The sequence below is a fragment of the Nanorana parkeri genome, unplaced genomic scaffold, assembly GCF_000935625.1.
Source record: "Nanorana parkeri isolate BGI_ZX_2015 unplaced genomic scaffold, ASM93562v1 scaffold582, whole genome shotgun sequence".
NCBI lineage: Eukaryota > Metazoa > Chordata > Amphibia > Anura > Dicroglossidae > Nanorana > Nanorana parkeri.
This window is the reverse complement of record NW_017306850.1, coordinates 53,022-65,012: the sequence shown is the minus strand read 5'-3', so window position 1 is coordinate 65,012 and position 11,991 is coordinate 53,022.

Genomic DNA, 11,991 nt, shown 5'->3' with positions numbered 1-11,991 from the left:
ATGGACACACCTCTGCCACCATTAAGAATGTATATGCCAAAAATGACTGGATAAACCCAGAAATGTGTTTTTTTTCACCATTACTTTTCTAATATTATAGCTTTTGGAAAAAGCAAACAGTATCATGGATTTATAAAGAGATGAGATAAAGGTTTTAGTGCAAAATAACACTTTGGTTGGTTAAATAGTACCTATATGTAGACCAAAGATAGGGAAAGCTGAGGAGGAAAGAGGGACATAGGGATGTGGTTCCAAATTAGGGACATTGGAAATTACTGCTTGAAGCTCTTCTCTACAAGGGTTGTGTTCTTTCCCTCTAGATCTAAGGAAGTCTTTACTCTGCTCTCCCCTGAGCCCCCTCCACATGCATGTATACATACGGTTTCAGAATGCTGGGAGCGAATCTCGGAAGGAAAGATGACCGCATAGTGTCTGAGGATAGTACAGAGGATATTAGAAGCCACAAAAGAAGACAAAGAAAAAAAAAATCTACAGCTTTTTCTTATACTCATGAATGGGTCCCAGGCGGGCCCCGAAGGCTGCCCGGGCCCCTTACATGAGTATCGGCCGTACCCCCCTGACGGCGGCCCTGCACATACACACTCCGAAAAGGAAAAAGTTAATTTCGGCTGCTATGCTGTGATGAAGCTCCATCCATATGTGCATTGCTTGTACAGCTCCCTCATGTGCCCTGTAGAGGTGCTGGGAAACAGAATGTGACGTCACTCCGGTCCAGGCACCTCTACAGGGCACGTGAGGGAGCTGTAAGCAATGCATGTATGGATGGAGATCTCTCACTACAGCCCCATCCCACCCCACCTCAAGCTGACACTCGGCACCGGGCAGCATATTCGGAATGGCTGCTTGGTGTGAGAACTGACAGTGCTGCACTAGTGGAAGGCTGAGGAGCTTCTCACCTAGAAAAGTGGAAGGCACACAATGACCCACTGAACACAGGGTCATGACCCACTTTTGAGTACCAAGGATTTAAATGATAGTCCACCTTATATTTTATGCTCTTAGGGCCCATTCACACCATGTTCGGATCAAATGCGGTATGTTACATTTTTCTTCCGCACCAAAAATGCATCCTAATGCATTTGTATGTGATTTTTGGGCTCTGTTCACACCAGTCCAGTCCGTTCCAGTGCAGGAAAAAAAATGCTGCGTGTCACATTTTTCCTGCACTGGAACGCACCCAAACTTGTCAAAAACGCATCACAAAAACACTGCACCATGTTTGCAGAAACACGTGCAGATCTGGTCCGGACATGGTGTGACAGGGCCCTTGAGGCCGAGGCAGACACGTGCGCAGTGATAAGGCGTGAAAACACACATTTTACCCATACGTTGCCGCAGTATTGCACAATCTAGGATTCAATAGACATGTAAATTTAGTTTAGTTCCAAATGGATATTTGTATGAATTTTGTTCAATTCAGACGCATCCGCATTTCGGAATTACAACACGTCAGATGCAAATATATCCGAATGTCCATTAGACGAAAATTCAGATCATCTGAATTTTCAAAACGAAACAAAATCAGACATGTGATCTTTCTCTGGCCATTCAGATGGGTTTTTTGGCTGTTAGGGGGTTGCATTACAGACAAGGTCATGTGACTTTGTTCCGAAACAAAAATTCGGATGTACAGGCACATGCACGAAATTACACACAGGACCTGTCCCTCCCGGGAGCAGCCATCTGTACACCTTGCATGCCCATGTAGAGACCTACTATGAGCCCCTAGGCCAGGTTCACACTTGCACGATCCGTGATTTCGCAGCAATCGTGCACGAAACCGCACGGATTGCCATGCAGTCACGGAGTTGCACACCACCGATGATCGCGCTGGTGCGCCCTAATCCCCAGATTGAGCAAATGCTGTCTAAGGCCCCATTCACACGTAGCGATTTATCGCGCGATTTCCACCGCGATATCGCGCATTTTTGCCGCGTGATATTGCGAGAAGTCGCCAGCTAATGATATTCAATGGAGCTGTCTTAACTCAATGTCGCACGTCGCGGTCGCAAGTCGCTTCTACAGGACCCTTTTTTCGGCAGATTTTGCTTTTTTCTAATGGAGCCCAACGGAGAAGGTCGCGCTACCGTCGCTGGATCGTCGCTGGAACGTCGCCCCGAAAGTCTCGCTATCCCGGCCGCTGCAAAAGGTATTTTGCTACGTGTGAATGGGGCCTTAGGGTCGATCTACACTAGCAAGACACGCTAAAAGGACGGCCGCTGGTGTGCACTGAGAGAAATAGCTCTGACTCGCCGATGATGGTGCATCTATTCTATATAGACAGGAGAACGCAGAGGGACATACCACTAGTGGAGCACGGGGGGGGGGAGGTGAGCAATCATTTCCGCAGGACTGAGGATCGGATGAGTATTTCTTCTTTATTCTGTCCCCTAGAGAAAAAACAGCAGTTAGCCCTTGCAGTGAAGGGGTAGTCCCACTGCAAGGGTTAACTTGTAGAAATCCTGGAGTTCTTCTTTAAAGCAAAGGGAGTAAGTTACCACCACACAAAAAGCATCACAATGTCTGATGAAGGGACCCTGCGTAGCTCAGAAACATTGTTTATTTTCTGTGATTTCCTGATCAACCAAGTCAATAAAGCATTTTGATGAGGAAGATTTTGGTGTGCTGGTGACTTACTCTCTATGTTATATTCGGAGGCGCCATCCAATTTTAACTACAGCACCCAGCAAGAGACAACAGGGCATATACGTATGTAAATACATACTCACCTGAACCTTGCAGCCGGCTAGCTGTTTGACCGTTCCCTGCAGCCTCATTCCCCTTCCATCCCAGTGGTCTAAGGTGCTGTGAATCATCATGCCCTATACACAGTACGCAGAAGGACATTCCATCGCTGGAGCGGAGGGGGAGAGAGGTGAGTGCTGACCGCCGTAGGATCAGGTGAATATACCTTCTGTATTCCATCCCCCAGAGAAAAACAAGCAGTTAACCCTTGCGGTGCGGGCGTAGTCCCACTGCAAGGGTTACCTTTTTACATACTTGGAGTACTTCTACTCATAGCTCTTGCAATGCTTCCGACATTGTGACTATAAGAGAAGCGGCTCTCATACATGGAACACGCATTGTCGCTTGTCCGCACCTCCTCTCCCGTCCATTCACAGAACGCTTTGTGTTGTCAACTTTCTGCAAATAGGCAAAGGGAAAGGAGGGCCAGAGAAACTACAATGCGGCCTCCATGTGTGAGAGCCGCTGCCGCTGCCGCAGCACCAGGGCAATATCGAGAGCGATACTATCCGGCCTGAATCACAGTGTAAATATTAAAGAAATGACAACGATACCTGACGTGCCATACGCTCCATGAGACTTCACCTTTTTTACAGTATACTGCAGATTTTTTTTAAAAATTTGCCTGGAGTTCCGCTGTGACCAAGTCGCTCCCTCAGCGGAACGCTGCTAACGAGGGCATGACATCTATTATAGCATAAGGTAAGTGGTCATCAGTGACAGCTCTTTTTGGACTCATGGGTGATTCCGCAAACACGCATCTGGTGCCCACATTTTACAATTTATTTTGTTTATTGGATCATATCAGTGGCAATTCTCTGTAGGGTATTTATAACTGTGTCAGTACACTCCTTAGAATCATCAGAATGGACACTGTGTGGGATGCAGAAGCACAAAGCATTTTCTATGGACAGCATTCTGCTCATGGCTCAACCACTCTCTGAGCAGCAAGACACAATAGGCAGCAATGGTGTGGAACCGCAGCAGCCCTGTTCTTACAGTTCTCCTTTAAGATCTGGTAGGAATATTGAGGAGGGACTCCATGTAAAAAAACAAAAACAAAGTGTGTGGGGTTCCTCTTTAAAGTCATAACAGGCCCTTAGGGTCTGGTAGGAATTATAAGGAGGAACCCCACCCCCAAAAATGGGGCAAAAAAACATGGGTTCCCCCTTAAAATTCCATACCAGACTCTTGATCTGAGCATATGCCTGGCAGGGCCAAAAAAAAGGGGGGGGGGGGGGGGCAGCGAGTGCCCCCTCCTCCCTCCCATACCAGACCACATGCCCTCGGCACTGGGAGGGTGCTTTTCCAGGGTCACCCCTGGAAAAGCACCTTGTCCCCGTGCTGATGGGGACAAGGCCTCTTCCTCACAAGCCCTGGGGCATTGGTTGTGGGGTGCGGGCTTATTCACATCAGGGTACCTCAGATGCGGACGCCCCCCTTGTGAATGAGTGAAGGGTACTTACACCCCTACCCACTCACTAAAAGGTTTAAAAAAAATTGATATAAAAAAAAGACTTTTGGAAAAAATCCTTTATTTGAAGAAAAAAAACCAAAAGATTTTGACCTTGTTTAAAAAAAAAAATGGATCCTCCGACGTAATCCAGGGTCAATCAAGACGCCCAGCGTTGTCCACGATGACTCGACGAAATAAAAAATAAAACAATTAAAATAAAAAATAGAAATAATAATTTTTTTAAAACGACAACTGCCATCCTGTCCGCTCGCGACAAACACCCGCCGCATAATGGCATTTTGATAGACGCTGGCAAAACATAAACAATTGGGCAGAGCTAGCGGTGACAGCTAGCTACGCTCAACTGTGTACAGTTTTACGTCATCTGAAAGGTGAGCCATGATTGGGCAAAGTCATCATGACTTTGTCCAATCATGGCTCTTACAGAGTACTGAGCCCTGATTGGGCAAAGCCTTGCACTTGACCTGTGGTCAGGTGCAAGCCTTTAGCCAATTAGGGCTTCACTGAGCCCTGCCTCCGCACCCCCCTCCCTCCCCTCGCCCTAGGCACTCGCCTCAGTCGCCGCGCCCTAGCTACAGCCCTGCCTCTCATGGCTTTTCAGTGCCCCTCTCCATTTTCTTTGCAACTCAGCTACCTCTGCATATCTGATATAATGAGAATGTATCACATTGATATCCACACAAATGATGCTCCATTTTGTTACAGTCAAGCCTTGTTCACACCGAAAGCGTGTGCGTTCCAGAGTGGTAGCTGCTGGAACGCACTGTGTAAGCGGTGCCATTGAATTCAATGCACCGCCACGCCCCCTCCCGCCCCAAAACACAGGGGGGGGGGGGTTTCTCAGCGATCGCGGTGCGTTCCAGCAGCTAGCGCTCTGGAGCGCACACGCTTTCGGTGTGAACAAGCCTTCAAGGAAACCTCTGCAGAGAGCAATAAAGGGGCTACCTATGCAGATCTTCTTCTAAAAATACTACTTCCCTGGCTGTTTTACGGTTTCAATACCTTTTGAGTCACTGGCCCAGTTCAAGCATGAAGCAAGGAAAGTCAGAACTTCTGTTCTGCATACTTGTTTTGGGTCTGTGTCTCCGAAAGTAATAAAAACAATTAGATTGATATGATGGGCAAGCAGCCATTTTAAAAAGCAGAGGTCAGCACCAGCAGCTTCCATATGCTTTCAGCAAAGGTTTCCTTTAAAGAAGAACTCCAGGTACATAAACAAAACTTACTCTTGCAGTGGGGTTCCACCTGAGAGTTGCACAGCCCATCTAAGAGCCCGCACATCCATTTGAGAGCCGCACAGGCCACCAGGAGACATCATGGCATCAACCCAGAACAACACAGAGTATCTAGCTTTGTATTATTTTGTATTGCTGTATACTGTACTCTGTAGTCTTCTATAGCCAGTCTCCTTACTCCCTCCTCTGGCTGCCTCTTCTTGCTCTTTCTCCCGTCTGCTTCTCCTCTCTCTCTCCTCTATATTCTCCAAAAACAAAAACAAGAGTGTTCAGGTTTCACTTGAAGAAAAGGTGGCAACCCTAGCTTGGATAATGAAATACCTTTCTGGGTGATATATTTTGGAGAAAACATACTGTATATATTGAGCTGTACCATTATTTAAAAACCATTTAGATCATTAAAACAGTAACATACAGTCTTGCCCACTAGATGTCTCATGTGAGTTTAAGGCTGACTTTCTTTGTCAATATAAAGTATAGCTGTATGCTGTTTATATATATGCGTATCTTTATTGGGATAGCAGATAAGCGTTGTTGGCTGCATCAGACCCCGGTGACTTATTTTGTGTTAGTCCTTGCATTGTTATGTTTTAAAATTTTAGACGGGTTATTTGATAGCAGCTGATGCTTGACTGAGTTACAAGAGAGTGATTTCCCCATTGGTTGATGCTTGCTGACTACTTAATCAAGAAGGCAGGTATTGTGACAATGACCCTTTAATTAAAACGACACTAAACACAGGTGCTAAATCTTAAAAATGCATTCAAATACCTTAACTACTAACAAATTGTAGCTTATATGTGCATCACTCAGCTGTAGATCCTCAAATAATTTCTCAATTCATGCTGACACTGCCCTTCTTTCTGGAGGGTGACTACTTTTGTTCCCCGTGGTACTGTGTGCAGTTACCACTCCAAGCTGACTCCCGTGATGGACTAAAATCTTACATTAAGTTTATGAATTTGGTTTGAGATTGTAGTCCATGACAGGAGCGAGCTTGGAGCAGTGGCTACTTTACAACCACGGGAAACAAAAGTAGCCACCCTCCAGAAGGAAAGACAGTGTCAGTACCAATTCAAAGATGATTTGAAGATCTACAACTGAGTGATACACAAATAAGACACATTTTTGTCAATAGTGGAGATACTTGAATGTATTTTTAAGGTTTAACTCCTGAGTTTAGTGTCACTAAGTACTTTTGGTGTGAAATGCGTCAAGGTTTCATGTTTCTTTTTATGCTTGTTGTTTTAGCTATGATAAATCACGTGACTTTGCAAACCACTTCTCCTTTACTTTAGCTGTGAACTATGACCAGTGCTGAAAGTCACATTTCACAACAGGGCAAGGTTGGGCAAAATTAGCAACTAAAATGTGCAAGCGAGAAGTACAGAGGGTATGACCTGGAGCAGGATATACAGGAAGGGAACAGAACACATAGGGGGGAATTTACCATTGTAGTCATATATTCTGTGACAATAAACCTATCACAACACAGAATTTGGATGCAATGTGTGACTGAATTATTAATCTGGTGTTATATGGGTTCATGAATGTGTAGTAGAACAGCAGGTCGCACGTTTATTCATTTTGGTCGCAGAGAGCTTTTAGGCTCCATCCACACATAGCGGTAGCCAGTAATCCGCGCAGCACGAAAATGCGCAAATTTTAACCTATGCGTGGATTATGCGTGTTTGCGGCTATTACTATAGCTGAAAAAGGCGGAATCCGCCCAGAAAATCCAGCTTGGACTTTTTTGTGGGATGCACATTTTCATAACGCACAGACATTGCCCTAGTGTGAACAACACACTTTGGAAATAATTATTTTTTATGTTTAGCGCATTTCTGCTAATGTGTGAATGGAGGCTTAGAGGTGCGGCTGCTGAGAGTGGATTATGAGAGATTTGGGAGACTGGGGAGGAGGAGGGGGACAACAAAGAGCAAAATATATGAGGATGGAAGAGAGAAGATATGAAAGATGGGGTTAAATGACAGTAAGACAAGTTTCCTGAAAGAAGCAGCAGAGAGATGATTTATGAGAGGCAGAGCCACAGCCGAGAAGGAAGATTTCTGACATGGAGGTGAAACAAATAATGGACATATACAGTATATGAGATAGGGTAGACATTGCAAACAGGGAAGATTCTTCTACTTTGTATCCTTTGATCTATAAATGAGCTGTTAATCCAGTCTCTGCAACTGTTACAATAGGAAGAAGCAAATGCCGGTTTTCTATCGAAAGTTCCAACTCCTCGAGATCTCCAACGACCTGACTTCCGGTTTAGTTATTAGCAAGACGTTTGGCCGAGTAGGCTCTACTGCACATGCACAACCTGCGGCATTTCCCTACACACATACTACACAGCAATAAAGTATTCAAATTAACTAGGTGCATACTAATATAGCACGTCATTAATCTGAGTTGCCCCACTCAATATGGCAGCGGTTAATTTTTTTATAGATAGAAAAAACCTAACTTTGGTCTGAGAATATATATATATACATATACACACAAGTATTGGGACGCCTGCCTTTACATGCACATGAACTTTAATGGCATCCCAGTATTAGTCAGTAGGGTTCAATATTGAGTTGGCTCCGCCCTTTGCCACTATAACAGCTTCAACTCTTCTGGGAAGACTGTCCACAAGCTTTAGGAGTGTGTCTATGGGAATGTTTGACCATTCTTCCAGAAGTGCATTTGTGAGGTCAGGTACTGATGTAGGATGAGAAGGCCGGGCTCGCAGTCTCTGCTCTAATTCATCCCAAAGGTGTTCTATCGGTTTGAGGTCAGGACTCTGTGCAGACCAGTCAAGTTCCTCCACCCGAAACGCGCGTATCCATGTCTTTATGGACCTTGCTTTGTGCACTGGTGTGCGATCATGTTGGAACAGGAAGGGGCCATCCCCAAACTGTTCCCACAAAGTTGGAAGTATGAAATTGTCCAAAATGTCTTGGTATGCTGATGTCTTAAGAGTTCCCTTCACTGGAACTAGGGGGTCAAGCCCAACCCCTGAAAAACAACACCACACTATAATTCCCCCCTCCAAACTTTACACTTGGCACAATGCAGTCAGGCAAGTACCGATCTCCTGGCAACCGCCAAAACCAGACACTTCCATCGGTTTGCCAGAGAAGCTTGATTGGTCACTCCAGAGAACACGTCTCTACTTCTCTAGAGTCCAGTGGCGGCGTGCGTTACACCACTGCATCCGACACTTTGCATTGCACTTGGTGATGTAAGGCTTGGATGCAGCTGCTCGGCCATGGAAACCCATTCCATGAAGCTTTCTACGCACTGTTCTATGCAAATCTGAAGGCCTACCACTTCGTGGCTGAGTTGCTGTTGTTCCCAGTTGCTTCCACTTTGTTAACACCACTAACAGTTGACTGTGGAATATTTAGTAGCAAGGAAATTTCACGGATGGACTTATTGCACAGGTAGCAACCTATCACGGTACCACCCTTGAATTCACTGAGCTCCTGAGAGCGACCCATTCTTTCACAAATGTTTGTAGAAGCAGTGTGCATGCCTAGGTGCTTGATTGTATACACCTGTGGCCATGGAGGTGATTGGAACACCTGAATCCAATGATTGAGGGGTGTCGCAATACTTTTGGCATTATAGCGTATCTCTGATTTAAGCGTTAAGTCAAATACCTTTTCCCAATCTGTAAGACACTGTAAAGCTGGCTTGTAAAACACTGCAATCACGTACATTCACATGGTGTGCAATAACTTACCCTTTGGTTTGGATTTGAAACCAAAGTAATAAATGTGTCAGTAGAAAATGATATAGTGTATAATTAAACCAATATGATTTATCCAGATAATGTTCCCCATGGCTAGCACCAGATCATGGGACAGATACATTTCAACATGGTTTAAAGTGAAAATGATATTTCAATTTATGATCTTATAATGAATCTGCCTTTTTTTTTTTTACATTACTTGAGATGCAATGGTGTGACATTTTAAACACACAAATTGGTAGTTAAATGCAATCTCTCATGCACACTGGTTTTATTGCATACAAGTGAAGCATTGAAACATGAATATTACATCAAACAGAAAGCTAATCTGTACATCAAATAACAGACATCTTTTAAACAAAATATTGTATACATATATAATAATTTATTTTGTCTATTCCAGATAAAAATCTTACAAAGTATTATAAGACAATATGATCAACTGAAGAAAAGAGAAATGATATACAATATATAGCAGTTGATTTAGTAAAGCAGTAAAACATGTTCACTTTGCAAAGTGAATTTTCACGTGGAGTGATGAATAAGTGATGTTGTGTTCACTTTGAATACCCAACATTGTGCAAGAAAAAAAACAAAAACGTTTAGCCCACACATGAATTGACAATTGAAGTCAAGTGATTCACTAAGGAGCACTGAATACCAAGCATAATTTAGAGAAATATTCCTTATATGTTCCACTACAGTGAACATCTGTATACGCAAATGTTATAATGTAAGCAATCGTTTCATATTGGATAATAAGACTGAAGAGACACAACCAAAATAGGTTTTCATATGTGGAATGATTTATGGTTTTGCCATAAGATATAGATACATGTAGATAGTGTTCAGTTTAAAAAAGTATTGACACCCTTGAAGCTTTCATGTTTTTTTTTAATAGGACAATAACATCGAAATATCCCCAGAAGGAACAGATGCTGGAAATCTAGATCCTGTGAACCCTAATATAATAAAGCCCTCTTTGGAATTTTCTATAGTGGCGGTGTGTGTGGGGTTGAAACTTTTCCTGTGTCCACAAGGCCTCTACTGTCCAGATTGTTTTTGTTTTGTGCACAATTTAATGGAGCATCCACAACCGAGTCTAATCCGAACCCTACTGGGCTTCCATCTCTTAAGTGTGCCTGAGGCACTTATTACCACCTCTGACACAGAGACTGTATTTGAGCACATTCCAGATGCCTTAGATTTACAGGTTGTTCCTAACACACACACACACACATATATTTCCTTTTTTAAAATACTTAAGCCTAGAACAGCAGGCTAATCCTCCAAATGCAGGGAAGAAATGTACTGCATCAGTCAGGTTAGGAACAACCTTTAAATCTAAGGCATATAATAAGGGATAATAAGAGATGGAAGCCCAGTAGGGTCCGGATTAGACTCGGTTGTGGATGCTCCATTAAGGTGTGCACAAAAACAATCTGGACAGTAGAGGCCTTGTGGACACAGGAAAAGTTTCAACCCCACACGCCACCACTATAGAAAATTCCAATGAGGACTTTATAATAGGGTCCCCAGGATCTAGATTACCAGCATCTGTTCCTTCTGGGGATACAGAGAAAACAGAGGTTACTTCTTGCAGGGTGACTGTCTTCGATCTCTTTGAAAAGACATGCAACACTGCATAGCAGAAACCAACTAGACACAAATCCAAGCAGCCTTTGCTGATAAGGGTCGTAGGTGGCTAGAGGTGACAGTCACTGTAGGAGGGCAATGGAATTGGGACCAGATGATGCACAAGGTGCCTTAGATACAGGAACAGCATGGGGCTTCCTATAGGTTAAATGGTGAGGGGGGAAAAACAAAATTAATAAAATGGGAGCATGGAGCGCACATGCAGCTGCAACACTACGCCTAGGGCTAAGGCATGTGCCATGGCTCTGGACCTGCAGAGCACTCTGCGACTCACACAGAACACAAAAGCACCAGAATGCAGAGCCCAGTGTTTGAAGATCACATTCTAGGCTAGCCCTGCAATCTTACAGTCCAACAAAGTCCAGGTAAGGCCTCCAAAGCTGTTGCCAAAGATGCGCCAATTCAGATAGCTGCTGTGTAGAGACTAGCTCAATGGTGTTTTTGAATTCCTTATTAAAGCTACTGAAGAAGAATATATCTATATTGTACTGAGTATCACGATTGAAGGAAAAATAAAAAAGTAAGAATTATGCTAGCAAAAATAAAACACAAGCAAAAACAGAGACCTGGTGGCTGCAGGCGAGTTATATGGGGGCTGGTTGCAAGTTTGTTTGCCACTGTCCTAAACTGCTGAAGGTGGCAGCATAACAGAAAGAAATGTAAGACTTTCTTAAAGAAGAAAAAAAAGGGACACAGCTTGATGGTATAAATGAATGTGGATTATACTGCAGCCTGCAGGAGAATAAACTAGGCACATAAAAGCTGAAGGCATGCACCTTTAAGGCTATAACCTAACCTAACCTATCTCACACCTTGCCAATTGTAACAAGCGGTCCAAAAAAGGAAAAGGAAAAAAAGAGAGCAAGTGAGGCGAGAGAGCTATGTACATCAGTGAACTCTGAGAACAGGATTTTGCAGTGAGTAAACCAAAATCTAATTTTCTCTATTGTCCATTGAGGAACACAATTTGATAATTTTATGGAACATAGGGATGACCAGAAGCTGTCCAAACAGAGGGGAAGGCATATCTAAAGAACACAGGTGAGCAGGCCTAAAAAAAAAAAAAAAAAAAAGGGGAAAAAAAAAAGAAAAAGGAATTCAAAAAC